This window comes from Vulpes vulpes, chromosome 1 (genome assembly GCF_048418805.1).
Source record: "Vulpes vulpes isolate BD-2025 chromosome 1, VulVul3, whole genome shotgun sequence".
Taxonomy (NCBI): Eukaryota; Metazoa; Chordata; class Mammalia; order Carnivora; family Canidae; genus Vulpes; species Vulpes vulpes.
The window spans coordinates 67,599,228-67,620,222 of NC_132780.1; the positions used below are offsets into that span (position 1 = coordinate 67,599,228).

Here is a 20,995-nt window from a genome sequence, read left to right on the forward strand (position 1 = left end):
TCTTTGAATTTTGTCAGTCCAACAATGTATCTTTTTAAAGATTTTGTTTATTTATTCATGAGAAGCACAGAGAGAGAGCCAGAGACATAGGCAGAGGGAGAAGCAGGCTTCCCACGGCAAGCCTGATGTGGGACTTGATCCCAGGACCCCGGGATCATGTCCTGAGCCAAAGGTAGAGGCTCAACCACTGAGCCACCCAGGTGTCCCCAACAATATAACTTACGGATCATTGTGTATTAACACACATTAACACACATAGAGCTGCCAAATCTGTTGTATACAAATATGAATTGGCTAATAGAACATTTTTCTAGAACTTGAAATTCTGGGTGTAGCACATTAAATATTGATAGAAACTACAGGGTTGCCCATGAAAGAGGTTGCATCAACTTACGTGACCACCTTCATGTGGTCTTCAGATAAAGTACCTTTTTATCCACATCCTTGTCAGCACTGCCTGTTAACAAGCTTTTAGACATTATCATTGTGATATTGAGGCGAAAATGCTAATAATAATAATGCTATTTTATTTTTCAAATAATAGCCTTATTGAGTTAAAGTTCACATATTTTAGATTCACTATTTCAGAGCACAATTTGAGGTTTTGGTATATTTGAGATTGTGCAACTAGCATGACCATCTAGTGTTAGGATGTGTCCACCGCCCACACCTGTCCGCTGCCACTCCACATTCCTCCCTTCCCTCACCTCCTAGAAGCCACCAATCTGCTTTCTATCTTTGTGGAATTGCCTATTCTGGACATTTCAAATACCTGGAACCGTATGATAGGTGTTCTTTTGTCACAGCTTCTTTCACTTAGCATCATGTTTTCAAGATTCATCCATGTTATAGTATATGTCGGTGTTTCATTCCTGTCTATTGATGAATAATAATCCACTGTACTGATACACCACATTTTGTTTATCCATTCATCCTCCAGTGGACATTTGAGTTGTTTCCACTTTTTGGATGTTGTGAATAATGCTGCTATGAACATTTACGTGTAAGTTTTTGTGTGGACATATGTTTTCATTTCTCTTGGCCATATTCCTAGAAGTAGAACTGCCAGGTCATATGGTGACTCTATATTTAATGTTTGAGGGACTGCCAACATGTTTCCCAAATTGCTGCAACATTTTGCAATCATGTTAGTGATGGGTAAGGCTTCCAAGTCATCCACGTTCTTGCCAACCATTGGTATTGTCTTTCTTTTTAAAGTCTTAGCCATCCTAGTGGATATAAAATGGGTATATCATTGTGGATTCGATTTGCATTCCCCTACTAATTACATTGAACATCTTTTCATGTGTATTATCTTTGTGTTCCCTTAAAATTCGCGTACTGAAATCCTAATCCCCAATGTGATAATATTTGGAAGTAGGACCTTCTGTGGGTGATTAGATTATAAAAGTGGAGCCCACATGAATGGGATGAATGCTTTTATAAAGAGACCTCAGAGAGCTCTCCTGCCCCTTTGGTCATGTGAGGAAACAGCAAGAAAACAGTTGTCTGTGAAATAAGAAGCAGACCCTCACCAGATGTTGAATCTGCTGAATCTGCTGATGCCTTGATCTTAGACTTTCCAGGCTCCAGAACTGTAAGAAATAAAGGTTTGTTGTTTAAGCTACCTAGTCTATGGTACTTTGTTACAGCAGTCTAAGCTGATGAAGACAATGTGCTTACCGGTCACTTCTACACTTTTAGATATATACCTATTCAAATGTTTTGCATATTAGAAAAATTGAATTATTTGTTCTTTTACTGTTGTTAGAGTTCTTTATATATTCTGGATACAAGTCCCTTACCAGATACATGATTTGCAAATGTTTCTCCCATTCTGTAGGTTATCTTTTCACTTTCTTGATAATGTCTTTTGATGCACAAAAGCTTTTAATTTTGATGAAGTCCAATTTAGCCATTTGAAATTTTGTTGCTTGCACTTTCAGTGTTGTATCTAAGAAAACATCGCTCAACTAAGGTCATGAAGATTCACTACTGGTTTCTTCTAAGCATTTTATATTTTTAGCTCCTAATTTTGATCTTAGATATATTTTGAATTAATTTTTGTGTATGGCGTGAGAAAGGGAATCAATCTGATTTTTTTTTTTTTTTGGCATGTAACTATCTTGTTATTTCAGCACCATGTGTTGAAAAAACTATTCTCTCCCATTTTGCTGTTCTGTTGTCCTTGGTAAAAATAAACAGGAAGCTTACTCCATTTCATGTCATTTCTTGAATTCTATTTACTACCCCTCAAAAACCACCTACTTTGGTTTATTTTTCAGAGTTCAGAGTTATTACCTTTTTTGTTTTGTCCAGAGATTTCAGTTTTAATCAGCAGGAGAACAGATAGTAGTGAGCATATATACTGTTAATGTAAAACTCCTTCTAAAAGATAAACACAAAATCTTATAACAAACAAATGCTTATAGCAGCTTTATTCATAATTTCCCAAAGTTGGAAGCAACCAAGAGAATTGTCATTGTCTGACCTGTGAGTCCCTGGAAAAGACTTAATCACAGAGCTTCTCTTTATTTGGTCAGACTCAGAGCTTGTTGAGTGGTTATAGTCTATCCTCAGGGCATTTGTCAAAAACAAGCAACTGTAATGGTTTAGCATCATAACTGCCTGAGGTGGGAATGCTTGTTCTCAGAATCTGTGTTGATTGCTTGATAAAACAAAACATCAAAATTCTCCAAGAGATTATAGTGGAACTCACAGTCAAAATAACATAACATTTACATGTCTGTGATATAATCCAAAATTGCTTAACATACCAAGAATCAGGAAAATATATTCTCAAGTGAAAAAGCAATAAACAGATGCCAACCACAAGATATCCAGACATGGAGGTTATGAGACAAGGGCTTTTTAAAAAATATTTTATTTATTTATTCATGAGAGATACAGAGAGAAAGAGCCAGAGACATAGGCAGAGGCAGAAGCAGGCTCCCTGTGGGGAGCCCGATGTGGGACTCGATCCCAGGACCTGGGATCATGACCTGGGCCAAAGGCAGACACCCAACTACTGAGCCACCAGGCATCCTGAGACAAGGATTTTAAATCAGCTATTATCACTGTGTTCCATGAAGTAATGGTAAACAATTTTGAGATAAATAGAATTATAGAAGTTAATAGCAGAGAAATTAAAATTATGAAAGTGAATCATGAATTATGAAAAATAAACTTATTGAAGTTAAAATTTTACTGAATGGGCTCAACATCAGAATGGGGAAGACAGAATAAACTGTCAGTGAACTTAAAGGTAGATCAATCAAAATAATATAATTTGAAGAACAGAGGATAATTATTAAAAAAATACCAACTCTCAGGGAGCTATAAGACTATGAGGAAGCCACAAAAGGTCTAACATATGTGTCATTGAAGTTCCAAAGCATCCAGACAACCCAGAAAAAGATTGGTGCAGAAAAAATATTTGAAGAAATAATGCTGAAAACTTCCCAAATTTGGTGAAAGTTGTCTATTTATAGACTCAAAAAGCTCATGAGCCCCAAATAAGATCAGCTCAAAGAAAACTATGCCTAGACATGTGATAATCAAATTGTTGAAACCCAAAGATAAGGAAAAAAATTCTTGAAGGCAGCTAGAGAAAAACATCACAAATCATATGAGAGAACAGTACTTTGAATAACCACAGATGTCACATTATAAACCACGAAGATAATGGAACAACATATCCAAAATGCTGAAAGAAAAGAACCATCAATCCAGAATTCTATATTAGCCAAAAATATCTTTCAGGAATGAAGACAAACTTAAGATATTTTCAGGTAGAAGAAAACTAAGAAAATATCACCAGTAGATCAAAATGTGAAGCATAGTTTTTCATGCTGAAGGGAAGCGGCATTTGAGAGATGCTTGAATCTTCACTAGTAAAGGGGAAGTCATGACAAATAGCTTGGGTGACAGACATGCCTATTTTTCTTCCTCTGAAACTCTTTAAACACTCATGAGTTTTGAAAGAAAAAAGTCTACAATGGTCTGGTGGGGTTTTCAGTGAATGCAGACATCGTAGACCACTGAAATGACAAGGTCAATGAGTTGGTGGCGGTAGAGGGATTAATAAGTCTGCAAGTCTTCTACATTTATTGAAGTGGGACATTAACTGTAACTCGAATGTAAAAAAATAAGGTGTGTATTTTTTAAACCATAAAGCAACAACAACAAAAAACCACAGAAGGGATATAATGAAAAGCTCATAGATTATTTAAAATGGAATATTAAATATTTAGATTATCCAAAAGAAGGGAGGAAATGAGGATTAGAAATACAGGTACAGAGGGAACAAATAGAAGATAAATAATAAAATGGAGGACCTAAATCCAACCATGTCAACACTTATATTAAATGTTGATGGTCTAAACATTCTAATTCAAAGCCAGAGATCATGAAAAAAAACCCAAAAGCATGAGTGACTGTCAAAGTGGATAAAAACAAGACTGAACTATATGCTGTCTATAAGAGACACACTTTTATTTTTTACAAGATTTTATTTATTTAATCATGAGAGACCCAGAGAGAGAGGCAGAGATACAGGCAGAGGGAGAGCCAGGCTCCATGCAGGGGGCCCAATGCAGAACTCGATCCCAGGACCTCAGGATCACACCCTGAGCCAAAGGTGGAAGCTCAACCACTGAGCCACCCAGGCACCCTGAGACACCCTTTATTTTTTAAAAATTTTTTTGTATTTCTTTAATTGGAGTTCTGTTTGCCAACATAGAGCATAACACCCAGTGCTCATTCCATCAAGTGCCCCCTCAGTGCCTGTCACCCAGTCACCCCATCCCCCGCCCACCTCCCCTTCAACTACCCCTTGTTCATCAAATGTAGGTTGAAAGAAATGGAACAAAAAAGATAAACCATGAGCAATATGTTAAGTGTAAGGTTTGAGTGGTTATTATAATATCAGAGTATTACCAGAGACATTTCATTGCCATAATCATAAAAAAATAATTCATCAGGAAGGCTTAGCAATTAAATATTTTTTATACTTAAGAACAAAACCTCAGATACTAAAGCAAAAATGGGCAGAATTGGGAAATACAGGTAACCCCACAATTGGAGCTGAGAGTTACTATGCCTCTTTCTACAACCGGTAGAACAAGCTGACAAAGAATCTGTAAAGACGAGATGATCTGAACAAGACTACCCACCACCTTTATCTAATTGATACTTATAGAATACTACATTCGACAACTACAAAACCCATATTATTTTCCTGTACATGGCGCATTCACTAAGATAGACAATATGGTGGCGCACAAAACAAAACATTTAAAAAGATCAAAATCTTGCAAGGTATATTCTCTGAACACAGTGCAATCCGATTAGAAATTAATAACAATAAAATACCTAGGAAATCCCCTAAATATGTAAACACACTAATGAATAATTCATGGGACAGAGATGAAATCAAGGGGAAATTAGAAAACATTTTGATCTGCAGGACAACACAATACAACGTGCCTAAATATGTGGGATGCAGCTAAGGCCATGCTTAGGGAGAAGCTCTTAGCTTTAGTTGCCCAAATGAGGAGTCTGAACTCGGGGGAAGAGGTCTATGAGATGTGGCTTCAGTAGTCACAGGGTACAGGTGTAATGCGTCACGCCTGACAGCAGGGAAACAGATACAGAAAGAGGGGTAGGCGAGAAGGAGGTGGATGTAGGGGGTTCTATTCGCTCTTGACTTAGTTCCACCAGCCACGGGGGCAAACATGACAATTGTCCCCATCTGGGCCAACAGTTGACATGCAGCCCAGAGGGAAGCCTTTGCTGCAATACCCTAAAAGGCCACATGATGGCAAAACAACCTCAGCAAAGCCCCGCTGGCCGCTGTGACAATCGCTGGGTAGCGCACCCTCTTCTGTGTGTGAACTTGCACACTCATCCGTTCAGCAAGTCGCTTACGGTTCAACTAATATTTATGGAGCTGTTACTACAGGCCGGGTCCTGGCATGACCACTGTGAACAAGACCCTTTTCTTCAAGGTGCAGTAAAGATATGAGGACCACAGGTCTAGGCATTCTGGAGAGCAGGTTGTGGACAGGACACGTCTATCTCTGGGTCAAGACCATGGGGGGCGGGCCGCCAGCACCTGTGCACCATTCACACACCCCCTCACATGGCGTGAGACAAGCCCCATGCACATGTTCCATCATATTTACCGCTCTTGTCATTTTTCAGCATTGACATAAACAGTTTTTGTTTTGCCTCACTGTGGTTTGGCTTTCCTTCTGATGTATGAATCCATTTATCTGTCAATCCACTATCCCTCCGTGTCTGTCTCTATCTATCTATCTGTCCACCCATTCATCTATCCATCTGTCTATCCATTCATCCATGATCTATCCAAGTGGAGATGGGAGAAAGATGACAGCATTGACTATATCTATCTATCTATCTATCTATCTATCTATCTATCTATCTATCTATCATCATCTATCAACTGTCACTAGGACCCCTGTGCTTCACTATAATAGGACGATTGCAGCCAGATCACAAGGGATCCAAGAAAGGGGTCAGCATAGCAGGTGAATAGCAGAGGACTCTATGCACACGCATGTGCCATGAAAGGGCACAACAGGACCAGAGCTGACTGGGAAGAAGGATGGAAAAAACATGTCTTTGTTTCTTCATTTCTTTGCTTAAGGATTTTGTGGGCAATGAGAATTTACCCAGGGGAGTAGATGGACAGGGAACCAATGAAAATATAAGTAATTATGGAGAGAGTTAGTTTATAAGGGACCTATCAATATTATGGGGAATCACATCAACATACATGGGCCAAGGAAAGGTGTTGTGTGTGATGTTGTCATGGCAGGATGGAGTGGAAAAGGCAGCTGAGTAGCAGTAGTAGGTGATGAGGGGACCAGAAATCAAAAACCAAGCCTGGATTTGAATCCTAGCTCGACTTCAGTTGCCAGGATCTTGGGCAGGTCACATGACTAGAGGAATCTTGGATTCCCATCTGTCAATAATCATCAAACGATGGCTACTATTTGTTTGCTGATGCCCAGCTCTGTGCTGGGTCAATGCTGCCCATGTATCAGCTCCCAGAATTCTAAATGTGCAGCTGCTGAATGACCTCCCAAGGTCACAGAGCCCATCAGATGCCTATTTCTCTAGATGCTGGGACACAGGGCCTCCATGGCTATCTGCCTCTCATGGCTGTTCTAAAGGTTAAGAAATAATGGACAGTCAATATATTGTAATTATTACAGTGGGATTGTGACCTCCCATGATCTGATAAATATGCTTCTATTAATATAGCCTGATGTTCCAAGCGACTATGCTTCATAGCAAGCACACAATTAAACTCTGGGGCATTTGACTGATTTGAAACATCTGTGCAACAAGTTTACTGTAAGGCATTTAGAAAGGTAATGAAATAAGTCCTTTTTCATGTGTATGATGTCATCTCACACTTGAAGATCACAACGTCAGGGAAAGCGCTCTCCATTGAAAAGCGCTTAACCGCTGACCTGGAGCTCACTTTATACTCCTCCAACTGTAAAGATGATTTGCTTTGTTTTCTTGTAGTCTTCAGGCAATGTCACATCCTTTCTTGTAAGGTTACTCCCTGAGCCTGCGCCGCTGTGTTGAGAGATGACACAGCTTAGCCTCTGCTCGGCCCTCCTCCTCCCTGGTGCTCACGGTGGGGAAGTACATCTATCATAGCCTCTTGACCAGAAGCCTCAGTGATTCCGAGCAGGGTGCACACTGTCTCAGATGCCCCAGCCCCGAATAAGGCTGTTTCTGGGTCTCTAACCCGCCTTGCGGATTTGCTGCTGGTTACAAGGTCCTACTGCTTGTTCATGGTTTACCAGTCGGAACCACACCGATGTGTTAGATCCTGCGTGCAATGTGCCCGGGAGGAACAGGGTCTCAAGCTTCCAAATCCAGGGATTTACGTGTTTAACTTTTCTCACAAGGGAACATCCTGCATGGGGTGGCAGTGTCTTAGATGATGGAAGGAACTAGAGAACCGTCAGAAAAAAATAGCGAGTCACTTATTGCTTTAAAATATGCAATCAAAGGGACGCCTGAGTGGCTCAGTGGTTGAGCATCTGCCTTTGGCTCAGGGTGTGATCCTGGGGTCCTGGGATCAAGTCCCTTATCGGGCTCCCTGCAAGGACCCTGCTTCTCCCTCTGCCTATGTCTCTGCCTGTCTCTGTCTCTCATGAATGAATAAATAAAATCTTAAAAAAAATATAAAACCGAAGCCACGAGTACAAAATACCTTCTGAACTTGAAGAGGTTTAATTAATTTGGGCTTCACAACCTGGTAAGTGCTATAATTATTTTTTAAAAACTTACACTACGGTGCTTTTGTGCACTTAGGGGAACATGGTTTTGGGGTCATAAAATATGTCAGTGGCCTTGCCAGATGATAAGGATGAAATGTGAGCAAACATAAAACGGTGCGTGTCTTTGTGAAGCTCACAGTCCAGCAGGATGGGCTGTGGGTGACATCATCGAGGGATGAACTGTCTCGCTGACTGTGACCGGCTGCATGGAGCAGAATGCCTGGGTCAGCAGTGGCTTTTCAGGGTGGAGGCTGATCCCGTCCAGGAGACCACACCTGCAGGGAGCTGCAAGTGATGGAGAGCTGGCTCTTTTAGAAGCTTTGCATTTTCTTTCCGGCCTGATTCTCCTACTTCCTTCCCCACTGGGTCTCACCAGCAGACCTCTCCTCAGTCTTGGGGAAAGAGGAATAAGCCCAGAATCAAAGGGGCCCCTGGATTCCTGTAAAATTGCTGACCCTCCTGCCAGTTTCCAAGAGGACATTCCCCTTCCCGCACAGAAGGGAATACTTTATAAAGATCGTGCTGTCTTGTTATTTTAAAGGAATGAAAATGACTGTACGTCCAATTATATAGATAAAGCATATATATGTAGAAAATTCAAGTGAAACAGAAAATTAAAAAGAAGAGATTAAAAATCGTTAAAAAAAACCCTTTGCAGCCACTGTTATAGTTCAGTAAACTGCCTTTCCAGATTTCTCTTTGAACAAACACACGTGTTTTTTAAACCCTTTTGAAGAATATTTGACAAATGTAATAATTATATATAGTGTACAATGTGATGATTTGATACATGTACCTTGTAGAGTGATTACCAAGATCAAGAGAATTAGCACATCCATCACCTGACCAGCTGACCTGTGTGTGTGAGTGTGTGCGTGTATGGTCTGAACACTTAAGATCTACTCTCAACAATTGCAAATGTACAACACCAAATTATCAACCATAGTCACCAGGCTGTACATGAAATCCTCAGAACTTATTTGTCTTAAAACTGACAAATGGCAGATTTCCTTCCTTTTTAATGGCTGAATAATATTCCATTGTGTGTGTGTGTGTGTGCACGTGCACGTGCATGTGTGCACGTGTGACATTTTCTTTATCCACTCATCCATCAAAGGACACTTGGGGGGTTTCCATGTCTTGGCTATTGTAAATAATGATGCCATGAACTTGGGGTTGTAGGTATCTTTCTGAGATACTGATTTCATTTCCTTTACATATATACTCAGAAACAAGATTGCTGAATCATACGGCAGTTCTAGTTTTAATTTTTTGATGCACATCCATCTGGCTTTCCATACTGGCCACAGCAATTTACATTCCCACAGGCAGCTCACCAGGGTAGCCTTTTCTCTAGTCCCTTTGATGATAAACAACTAACAGGTGTGAGGTCATATCTCACTATGATTTTGGTTTGCATTCTGTGATAATTAGTGAGGTGCCTGCTGGCCATCTGTGGGTCTTGTTGGCAGGAACTAGGTACATACGTGTTGATATCAGTTGTATGTCACCCTGGAGGGCCTCTGTCTTCCTGGCACAACGTGACATGGACTTGTCGCCTCATTAGTGCTGCAGCTGAGAGTCCACGTCCCTACAATGTGTCGTGCGTTCCATGAGGGATGTAGTCCCCTGGCAGGGAGCTGGTCCTGCCTTGAGGGACATGAATTCATCCCCAATTTCTTATTACTTTAGACAATACTAAGGCAAATACCTTTGCACATACATCTTTGTTTACCTCTTAGAGGTAAAGTACTAGATTCTATCTTACTCTTAGTAAGCACATGGAAGAAGGTGATGGGAGGGACTCACTTCACTTAAGTTTCTTCGTGGAGGGCATTCCCACACCCGTCGCCTCTCCTTTCTATCATCTGCAATTCAGGAGCCCTCCCAGCAAAGCTGACCAGCCTATCACAAGGGACCTGTGTTTCACCAAGTACAGGAAGACTAAACACCTAGTGGCCCAGGGCCTCCTTATTTCTGGTAATTCATTTTTCATGTTCTTGTTCTCTGTCTATGGTAGAGCAGATAAGATTTTCATTTAGGGGAATTGTAGGGGGACAAGCAGGGGCTCCACGAGGAGACCTGGGGCAAAGATATCCCACCAGGGTGAGATATCTCTAGCTCAGAGAGTTCTACAGGCTCCCAAGTCCCGGGCCCCTGGGCACAGACGTGCCTTGGAATCACATCTTACTGGGTGTGGAGATTCTAGAACTGTTCTGATCATCAGGTTTCTGAAAAGAAACTGTGCTGTCCTGGTCTCTCTAGAGGTCGATTAGTAAATAGGATGTTATGGGTCACTCATGTTGTGCTTTCATTGACCTCTGTCCACAGCCCATGGGTTCCTTTCTGAACCTGAGGTGGATTCCCAATTTTGTTGGCTTGAGACAAATATAATAATCCCAGACAGACATCCAGAGCAGCCACCAAGAGGAGGCCCAGCTCACCCTGGGTCACTCTGGGCAGAGCCCTTGGGATAGGGTGCACATATACCTCCCTAGAGCACACATTACTCGGTTTCCCCAGGCACAACATGAAGACACTATATCATCATCATTTTTCATTGTGAAATAGAATTGGTGAATTGTATCTTTCAATTGGAGTTAAATGATTTGTTTTGCAGAATGGAGTTGCATAAGTAATTCTATTTTAAAGGGAAAGTGGATGAAGAGTGACCGGGCTTATTGAGTGGTGCTCTGTGACTTTGCTTCTCAAGCTCCTGACTGTTCAGAAGAGGAGGAAGCCTTTACACAGGATCCTTTAATGGGATCACATCAGAGTTCTTGTGCTGACTCTATGCAACGAACTTGCCAGAATAAAGAGGGATAAGTCTCTCTCCCACTCACGTGGTTTTGATAAAGAACATTCCTGTGGCTGGCACTAATTTGGTTTCAGACTGATAGACAACTGCCCTTCTGGGAAATGAAAATATGTGTTTTGTTTCTCTTCCTAATTTCTCCTGAGAGATCGTTGGTGATCTCTGACGTAGTGATGCCTGACTGCCTTGGGCACCACTTAAGATAGTTGATAGTTCAAGCTACATAAAACCTCCTAAATTTGGATCCTTTGGTCTTTTTTTTAATTTGACATTTATTTTATTTAAAATATTTGCAAAAGGTAAAATTCACTTTTTTGGCATACAGGTCTATGGGTTTTATTTTTTTTTAAAGTTTTTATTTACTTACTTAAGAGAAAGAGAACTCAACTCAAGCAGAGAGGAAGGGCAGAGAGAGAGGGGGAAGCTGGTTCCCCACTGAGCAGAGACCCTGATGCAGGGCTGGATCTCAGGTCCCTGGGTTTATGAACTGAGCTGAAGGTAGATGCCTAACAAGCTGAGCCACCCAGGTGTCCCTAATTCTATGGATTTTTACACATATGATTGTTGTGACCACCAGCACAAATAGGATACAGAGCAATTCTAACATGCAAAGAATTCCCTCGTGCTGTCCCCTGTCCCTGGCAACCACTCACTGGTTCTCTGGCCTTCTAGGCATTCCTGTGATAGAGGGTCATACAGGTGGAACCATGCAGTATGGATGCATGACATTGGCTCTTCCACTGTCAGCATAGTGCACTGAAGTCTGCCGAGCTGTCCCCTGTGTCAATGGCTCATCCATCTCCATCACTGGGTGGTATCCATGCTGTGGACAAACCATAGTATGTTTATTCATGTGCCCACTGAAGGCCATTCGTGGTGCTTCCAGTTTTGGGTGATTATGAATAATGTTGCTATAAATCCTTATGTACAGGTTTTTGTATAAAGATAAATTTTCATTTCTGGGATAGATACCTAGACTGGGCTACCTATAGGCTGGACCACAAGGTAGCGAATGCTCACCTCCCTAAGAAACCATCTGGCCTTCTTGAATACACTTCCTTCTTTGGCCATTCCTTAGGTGGTCTCATTCATTTCTAGGTATTTACATGCCATCTGCACACTGAGAAGCTCCAAAGGATCACTGTAGCTTTGATATTTCTTTTGAAACACATGCCGGACTATGACATTGCTTTCTTAATGTAGACAACTCAACAACAACTGACACAGGGCAGCTCATACATGACCCGTTGAGTAGGAGCTCTTGAGTCTCCCTCCTGAACTGAGCTGCTTGTTTCTCATCTCAGTGAGGGGCACTGCCCCCACCTACATCCTCAAGCCACAAGGTCACCTTGACTCGACCCTTCCATCTCCCTCTTCCTATTCACCAGTAAATCCTGTTGATTTGATCCTCAAAATATGTCTTAGGACTTCGGGTTCTGAAATGTGCAATTACTTTGGAGGGTTTCAATTCCACTGTAAGAATGAATGTTTGTCGAACTTAAGATACATTGAGTATAGAAAAGGAGCTCATCAGCAAAAGTTTGTTAGACACGGGCAGAGTTCATGGATTGTGCGAAGTACAGACAAGTAGTTAGCAGTGTGTGAATGTTAAGTAGTTACAAAGAGATGGAACACACAGACATCTACTATTCATGAGTTGCTGAGGTACTGAATTCATACACAAAGGTGCCAAATATTTATGGTATACTGAATAATTATATGCAGAATATGCATGATACTAAATGTATGAGTCACTAAATATTCAGGATGCACTAAATATACAATAGCATACAAATATACTGTAAATATGTTATATATATGTATATATATATATATATATATATATATATATACACACTTAATATTCATGAGGCCATAATTCAGCCCTGTATTGGTGACACCCATCCTGGCCTCACATGTTCTCTTCCCAAGAAACACAAATAAAACTTGTCCAGTAGAAAAACTATGTGTCATTGGCTCAGGGTACCATCTTAATGTGGACCGCTTCTTGTTCAAAACTCTACTTTGCTCCTCATAACAGCATCATCAGTGGGAAAAGCTGATGGAAGAGAAAGAGTTAGGCAGGCAGAGAGATAGAAGATAGATAGATAGATAGATAGATACATACATACATACATACATACATACATACATACATAGACAGATGAACAGGAGAAAGAGAGAGATGAACATCATATACCCAGGATTCAGGTAGTAGGATCCTTCATGCTTGTACCTTATCCTAAGTGTGCTAACTTACCCCATCACATTCCTCTTGCTTCCTTAGTTGATTTTAGGAACCTGTGTGATGTGAGCATTGCATTCTGCTGGTGACCTCTGGAAGAGCTGACCCCAGAGTGTGCTTGGAGGCTGCCATGGCATGGAGGCAACTGCCTACACATCATGCTCTCTGCTACAGTCCCTCCCAGGCAGCCGATGGTGGCACTTCCAGTGGTACCTGAAGTACCTGAAAAAATAGTTTTGAAAATCTGCATGTGTATTCGTTTTAAAAAATGGCAGTGGCTTTTATTATTATGGGATTAAACATCTTTCTTATTAAATTTTACCAATATATATGCATAATAGATAAAGTGCTAATATATTTGACTTAAACTGTTTTATAATGCCAAAATATAGTATTGTTTAACTCTCTTTAGGGATGGGCCTGGGACCCCGATAAGATGAGGGGGGCTGCCGGATTGCTTTGGGCAAAGCCTCTTTGGTCTCAAGAAAGACACACACTCCCTTGTGTTCCATTGCTGCTGTGGCAAGATCTGACCCAGAGAACTGCTTTAGTGACCAAGCTAAAATCGAAGCCAATAACAAGGAATAGTAGAGAAACTGTTCACCAGACACCTGTGGAAGATAGCAAGACCGATTTTATTGGAGCTACTGCAGTAGAGGAGAGAGATTTTATATAAAACTGAGCTCTGCTCCAAATATAGCAAAGACAACTGGGGATTTAGAGCTGATGAGTGGGTGGGGGTGGGGATCAGTGGCTAGAAAACTATTAAGAGGAGCCTGATTAGACATCTTGCATGAGGGATTCTTGCTAAACTGACTTAGCAGGATTCTTTGCTACCATTGGGGTCAGCAGGCCAAGGGCAGGGTAGCTGGCCAAGGTTGAGCCCCAGTGGAAAAGAGAGCTCAAGAGGGGCCTGCCTAAGGTTTGGTCCAGGAGAGAGTCTTCGTTGGAGGATGGTGGTGGGGAGAGATCTTTTCATGTGAGACCCATCCCTGAGAGACTGTGATTCCAACATACAATTTATGTCTGGCCTTCTTGTCATGAGATTATAAATTCCCTTATGATTCAATCAGTTTGAGTCATGTTTCTATTGTTATTATTTTGGTTGTTGTTTTGTTTGTTACTTGTAGCCAGAAAATCCTAACTGATCAAACACAGCCTGCCACAGAGCAGGCTGTTAGATATAATTTGGGTGAATAAAGAAAGCATCCACACACACAGCGCTGGTGTTTGAAGTGAATTTGCTAAAGAGGATTCTATTCAAAATTTTTAAAGATTTATTTATTTATTTGAGAGAGAGAGAGAGAGAGAGAGAGAGTAGGGGAGGGACAGAGGGAAAGAGAGAATTTCAAGAAGACTCCCCACTGAGCACAGAGCATCTCAGGACCCTGAGATCATGACCTGAGCCAAAACCAAGAGTTAAACACTCAACCAACTGAGCCACTCAGGCACCCTTGACTCCTGCTAAAGAGGATTTTTAAAACTCTGTATGGTTATTCTTTTTTAAAATGTCAATGGCTTTTATTTTTTTTATTAGGCTTCTCCTATATTAAATTTTTACCAATATATATGCATAGTAGGTAAAGTGCTAGTATGTTTTACTTGAATTGTTTTACAATTACAAAGTATTTGCCAATAACATTGTCTAGTTGGACCTGCCTTATCCCATGAAGTATGCAGCAGGAGTTTTCACTCCCTCTTGGGAGATTTATTAAGTGCCTGCTGTATCCCAGGCACGGTCCTGGATGCTGAGTGTGCCCCACCCCATGGAGCCTGCTCTAGAGCAAACATACCAGGTTCTCATAATCGGAAGTGGGAGGCGGGATAACTTTGTGGGGTGTGATGTTTGGTTAAGACACAAGCATGGTTACTCTACAAATATAGTGAGGACTCCAGGCACAGGAAATAACTCTTCAGTAAAGAAAAACAATTTGGGGTATTCCAGGAACTGAAGACATGCCACAGGAGTGAGTGAGAGAGAAAGAAATACTAAGTCAAGATGAGGGTGGGGAGGTGGTTGAGGCCAGTAAACCATGCAGAGTCTTAAAGACCATAAAGAATTTAGAGGAAAGAGATCGGTTGTGGGGTTCGGGGACTGTAGCAAATGCAGAAAGACCTGTTCAGGGTTGGCATCCATCCCCATGAAAGATGAGCAGCCAGGCTGAGAAGGAACGGAGGAGACAGACTGGCGTCATTCAGGGCACTGGTCTGACTGGGTTTGCTGGAAACTGGGCGTGAACATTGAGAGAAAGAGGAGATGGGGGATACATGCCTGGGTTTTTGGTCTCCAGTAACTGGATGAACTGGGGCCTGCCTGTGGACTGGGTGTCAGGTGCATGTTGTGGGGGGTGGAAATCAAAACGTTTCCTTTCAGACACGTGCTGTTTGAGATGCCTGTGATTCCTGTTGGATATTCAAATTTGATAGTGGGAGGAAAATCTAGGCCGGAGATGAACAGTTGGAGTTCCCAGCATGTGGACTGAATTTCGGGGTGGGGGGGGGGTGGAGGCAGAGGGATTGAGGAGAAGGCCGTAGGGCCCCACGATGTTTAGGGCTGGTGTAGGGCTGAGGAAGGGAAGAGGTGGAGTCACTGTCCCCGTGGGAAGAGCCAGAAGGACGCCAGATGGAACAGGCCCCGGGAGAAGGGTGTTTCCAGGATGTCACCCGGGAAGAGCGCTCCTCCGGGAGGATCAGGGTAGAGACGTGGCAAACCGGAGCGTAGGCGTCCAGGTGCCTGAGCAGCAGCCAGCCCGGGAGCAGCCAGCCCGGGAGAAGAGGACTGGGTGGGACGCGGAGACAAGGCTGCGCGTGGCCCCGCGCGCCATCGGGGAGGTCCGCGGGGAGGCGGACGGGGCGCGCAGTTCGGGGACTGACCAGGCCGGAGGGGTCCGCCGACTTGCAGGCGCAGACGGGACGGTCCCGGAGCCCCGCTGAGGTGCCTGATGAGGCCCCTCCTATGAGGCGGACAGCGAGTCCCCAGAGGGGATGGATGTCCAGGACTCAGGGCAGCCAGCTCCGGGCGCGCCCTCTCCTCGTCTTTCCCGCAGGGGCTTCTCCCACAAGGCTCGGGGCTGCGGCACTCGGGATATTGGCTGAGGGCATCCTCCTGCCAAGTGGGGGGGCCCCGAGGAGCCCGTGGGGGGCCTGCTTCCTGCCAGGCACCTGCAGCCCTGCGCGCAGGCGCAGGGCTGGCCGCTTATTTCCCTGGGGCAGCTGAGCAGGTGACACGCCCTTGGGGGGAGCACAGCAGGTGGCACGGGCCAGGTGCCCCTCGGGGTGGCAAAGCAGGTGGGGCAGGCCAGGTGCCCTCTGGGCACCGGTGAAATGGGGATTGGGGTGGGGAGCACAGCAGGTGGCACGAGCAGGGCGCCCCCTAAGGCAGCAGAGCAGGTGGGGCAGGCCAGATGCCCTCTGGGCGCGGGTGAGGGCAGGCAGTGGGCGGGGGGGAGCGCAGCAGGTGGCACAGACCAGACCCCTCTCCCTGGGCTGCTCCCGGTGGGCAGAATGGAGCAGCTTCTGCATGTCCTGTGCAGCCCCGACGGGCACCGGGAGACCCTCAAGTAGACGCCACCGCAGATGGACAGTAGTTTTCCTTATTCAACATCAGGTGGGGGGGGGGGGGTTCGAAACTGGAATCGCTTCAAAACATCATAGCAAAAGCTCAAGGTGAATGCACTACCAATTCCCCCTCAGACGTTCGCCAGCACACAGCTCCTTTGACTTCATTCTGAGATACTTTGTAGGTAAAAACCAGGATCAGCCTGTGTGATTTTTGGGGTGGCCTTTAGAAAAATTCTGAACTCACAATTGCCCTCCCCCCTGCTCCCATTCCCCTCCTCTGGGAAGGCAAAGGGCCCCAAGGTAAGCTGAGCATCCGGAAAGCTGACTCTGCCCTGTATCTGTTCCACTCCCACCCCTCCCTGGGCCTATCCACTTTTTCTAAGCCTGTATTTGTCCTGAGAAGATATTCAAATGAAAAAAGATGAGTCCAAATCTTTGTCAAATAAAAATGTGCAAATTTGAAGCTAAGTCCTATGTATTTTCTGTCTGTTGTTAGAGGCAGTGAGAGGCGTCCCCCTGGCCAATAATTCTGTGGGTGAAAGAGAAGCAAAAGCCACACCAGGAAGCCTGTGGGGGCCAAATCTTTCCTGTTCTTATATTTCCATCAGCTGCCTGAGTGTGATTAAACCCTTTGCTAAATTTTGGGATGTTACCTGCGATTTTCCAAAAGGCAGTTGACTTTCTTCAGGCGATAAATTTCCAGGGTGGGGAAACTTTCTCCTCTGACATTGGCTCAGTTCTTTCACACTTAAAGAAACCAAATCACTGTGAGGTTGCCCAGGGAAGTTTTGTTTACTCGCAGGGATCTTACTTCACGTACACAACCACACGGATTGAAAACACCATTAGAAGCAGATTCAGTGTGAAACTAAGTAAGAACTATAGGCCGCTCTCCTGGGACGGAGGGCTCTGTGGGGGCCACAGTCATTCTCACTCCAGCTTGTACCAAAAATCGGGTCACCTAAGTGACGTTAGTAGTACACATTTGTGCTAAACTCCAAAAAAACACCTTGGTGTTGTCAACAAATGTTTCCACGTGGCTAGAGTTGCCATGTTTAGAGGTTGGAATATGTAGCTGGGCAGGAGCCCTGGTGGTGTGACTGTCCTTTGGAGGGTGGCATATACATTAACCACAAGCAGCCTCCTCTGTCTCTCCTGGACATACACACACACACAGCCTCCATACACAATCACACTCATCCATGTGCGTACACCCTACACACAAACATATACACACATAGCCTCCATACACAACCACACACAATTGTCCACCTATACACCCCCACACACATATACCCAGCCTCCACAGACAACCATACAACCACACACAACCATGCACATATTCCCCCCACACAACCACAACTGTACACACAAACACATACATACTCTCTCTCTCTCTCTCTCTCTCTCTCTCTCTCTCACACACACACACACACACACACACATGGGGCAGTCAGGTTAAGTTCTTCCACATTAAGAAAGGCAATGCGGTGTAAGTCTGGTGCTGGAGTAGAATGGACCTTTGGTGAGCTGGCTTCCCCTTTCTCGATCCTTCCTGTGTCTAAGTAGAGGCCAGTGTGAAGGTCACCTGATAAGCATCATCTTCTCTCTCTGCTGAACCTTCCCTCCACTTTCTGGGGTGCCATACTGCCAGGATGCATTTGGTTCAGGAGAGCTAACAGTTCTCCATGGACCTGCCTCCCTGGGTGGGCAGGAGGTGTGACTGAGAACGTCTCAGAGCTCTTCCTGACTCGATGTTTTGCTACATTTTCCCACACGATCTGGATTCACTCTTCAAGTCCAGTAAATTCTTTACCATTCAGATCCATCCAGCCAGCAATAGCTAAAAATCAATTAGGTGGCATCACGGAGGTAATGCTGTGCATCTCCTTCCCTCCTGGCCACATTGCTAGAACCAGGGTCCCTGCGGTTAGGGGACCACATGACTGGCATCTGCATCTCCTGGGAGCTGGTTAGCGTACAGAATCTCTGTTCTCACCCCAACTCTGTGGAATCAGAATCTGCATTCTCATAAGATACTCAGGGATTTGTATGCATGTGAAATTTGAAAATTTATTTTTTTTCCTGTCTCATAACACCTCACAATGTGGTGTTTGGGCCACTTGTTTGATGAACTGAAAACTGGAAGTACTGAGGAAATGTGGTTCTTCCCAAGGGCAAGAGTTTATTTCTGGACTCCGCAATGGAGGTCCACGAGCTTTATATGCTGAAAGCCCTTTGATTTTTTATTATGGTCCTTGCCATCACCTCGTTGCTTTTTCTCTGACTCTCTGAAGTGTGTCTCTGACCCACCTGCAGCCCGGAATGAGTCGATTTGTGTTTCCCTCCATGAGAACCCAGAACATCTGGAAACCACAAAGCTGGACACTGGTGACCTGAAATGTGGCTGTTGTCATGGCACCTGCCTTAAATGACTCCCTGTTCAGTTTCTGCAGGTGTGTGGCACTTCTCAGGAAGCCAATGACAGCTTGACGTTGTAGGTGGATCGTAGCCAATGAGATTTATCCAAGTTCCCATGATCACTAATTGGAAACAAAGAGCAGATTACAACGGATCTCCTGTGTGGGACACCAGTGGCTCTTCTTTGCCCTAACCCTCCTTAGGGGATCAGGCTATGCAAACAGGAGCAGATGTCTACCTTTCAACGAGCTCTGAAAAGTATTTGGGGGCCAGCAAACATGACCAATCATGTGACATGACTGCTTTAGGGGAAGTTGGGTTGTTTACTTTTCCAAGTAAAGATTCTACCCACATTTATGGGAAAACCTAATAGCTGTGTCTCTTAGAACATGTGGAGTTCTTTTCTCCACAAAAAAGGTGTGAGTCAGCGCTTTACCAACCATAATAGTTACGGGCAAGCTTTCAACGTTTCAGGAAGGCAGTTGATTTTATAATATTGATTCCAAAATTTAGACTTTTTTTCTTCCCCAAGCTATTTTAACAGTCAACAAAATTGGTCAGAGGCGCCTGCTAAGCAGCCCAGAAATATTCTTAAAGATATTTAAGGGTTTCATCTTTTGTTAAAAACAGATGCTCAAGTGAAAGAAAAGGGGAAAATAAAAGGTTGGAGAAGGCCTAGCATTTGAGGCTCTTAAATTCAGGAAGGCATGTAGGAGGAGGCTTTGGGTAATAGAAGTCCCAGAGTGCATATAACCTCAGATATATCGCTGCTTCTTTCCTGAACCCAGTCTTATAGTAATATGTCCTATGTGTGTGTGTATCCCCTCAAGAGGCCAAAATCACTGTCACATTCATTACTGCCTTGAATTCTTACCTTCATCTTGCAAGCAAGGGATTGCTATTCCAAATTTATAGATGAGCAAATGGGATTATATTGGATAAGTGGTTTGCACATCCAACTGATTAGCAACAAATCCCAGGTAAGTATTTGTTATTTTAAAAGTATAGGGTTTTGAATGATCTCTTACTATCCCCAGTGGCTCAAAAAATATAAGGTCAGAATGTTTTATAAGTTTATTGGCATTTAAATTTTTCTAGTGCTGGCCATAGATTAAAAACTACTCTTAAGAAAAAGATGGGTGTTATTTTATTAATTGAGCAGTATTAAATCTTACTTTCCTTTTTGTTAAAGATAATATGGTACAATTACAAAACTTCCTTTTTGGGGCACCTGGGTGGCACAGTCAGTTGGGTGACGGACTCTTGGTTTAGGCTTGAGTAGCGATCTCAGGGTTGTGAAATTGAGCACCGCGACTGGCTCCGTGCTCAGCATGGAGTCTGCTTGAGATTCTCTCTCCGTCTCCCTCTGTCCCTCCCCCTTGTGCGTGCACGCTCTCTCTCTCTCTAAAATAAATAAATAAAATAAAATTGCTTTTATTGATGTTGAAAGTCTGAGAGTGTTCAGTATATGAAATAGTCACTTGTGTACTTCTCTAAGGACTCAAGAAGGCATCTCTGCTGTGTGAAATCTACCAAAATTTGAAATCCTTCTATTTACTTTTACTGTTTTGGAGATTAATTTACTAAATATTTTATTTTTTTAAGATTTTATTTATTTATTTGAGA

The 20,995-nt window shown here is 43.3% G+C and overlaps 1 long non-coding RNA gene across 1 annotated transcript in view; it reads left to right on the top strand.

The window, feature by feature from the left end:
- Positions 1–20,995, top strand: part of LOC140595669 (uncharacterized) — a 47,845-nt gene that overhangs the window by 8,087 nt on the left and 18,763 nt on the right. The window lies entirely within an intron of this gene.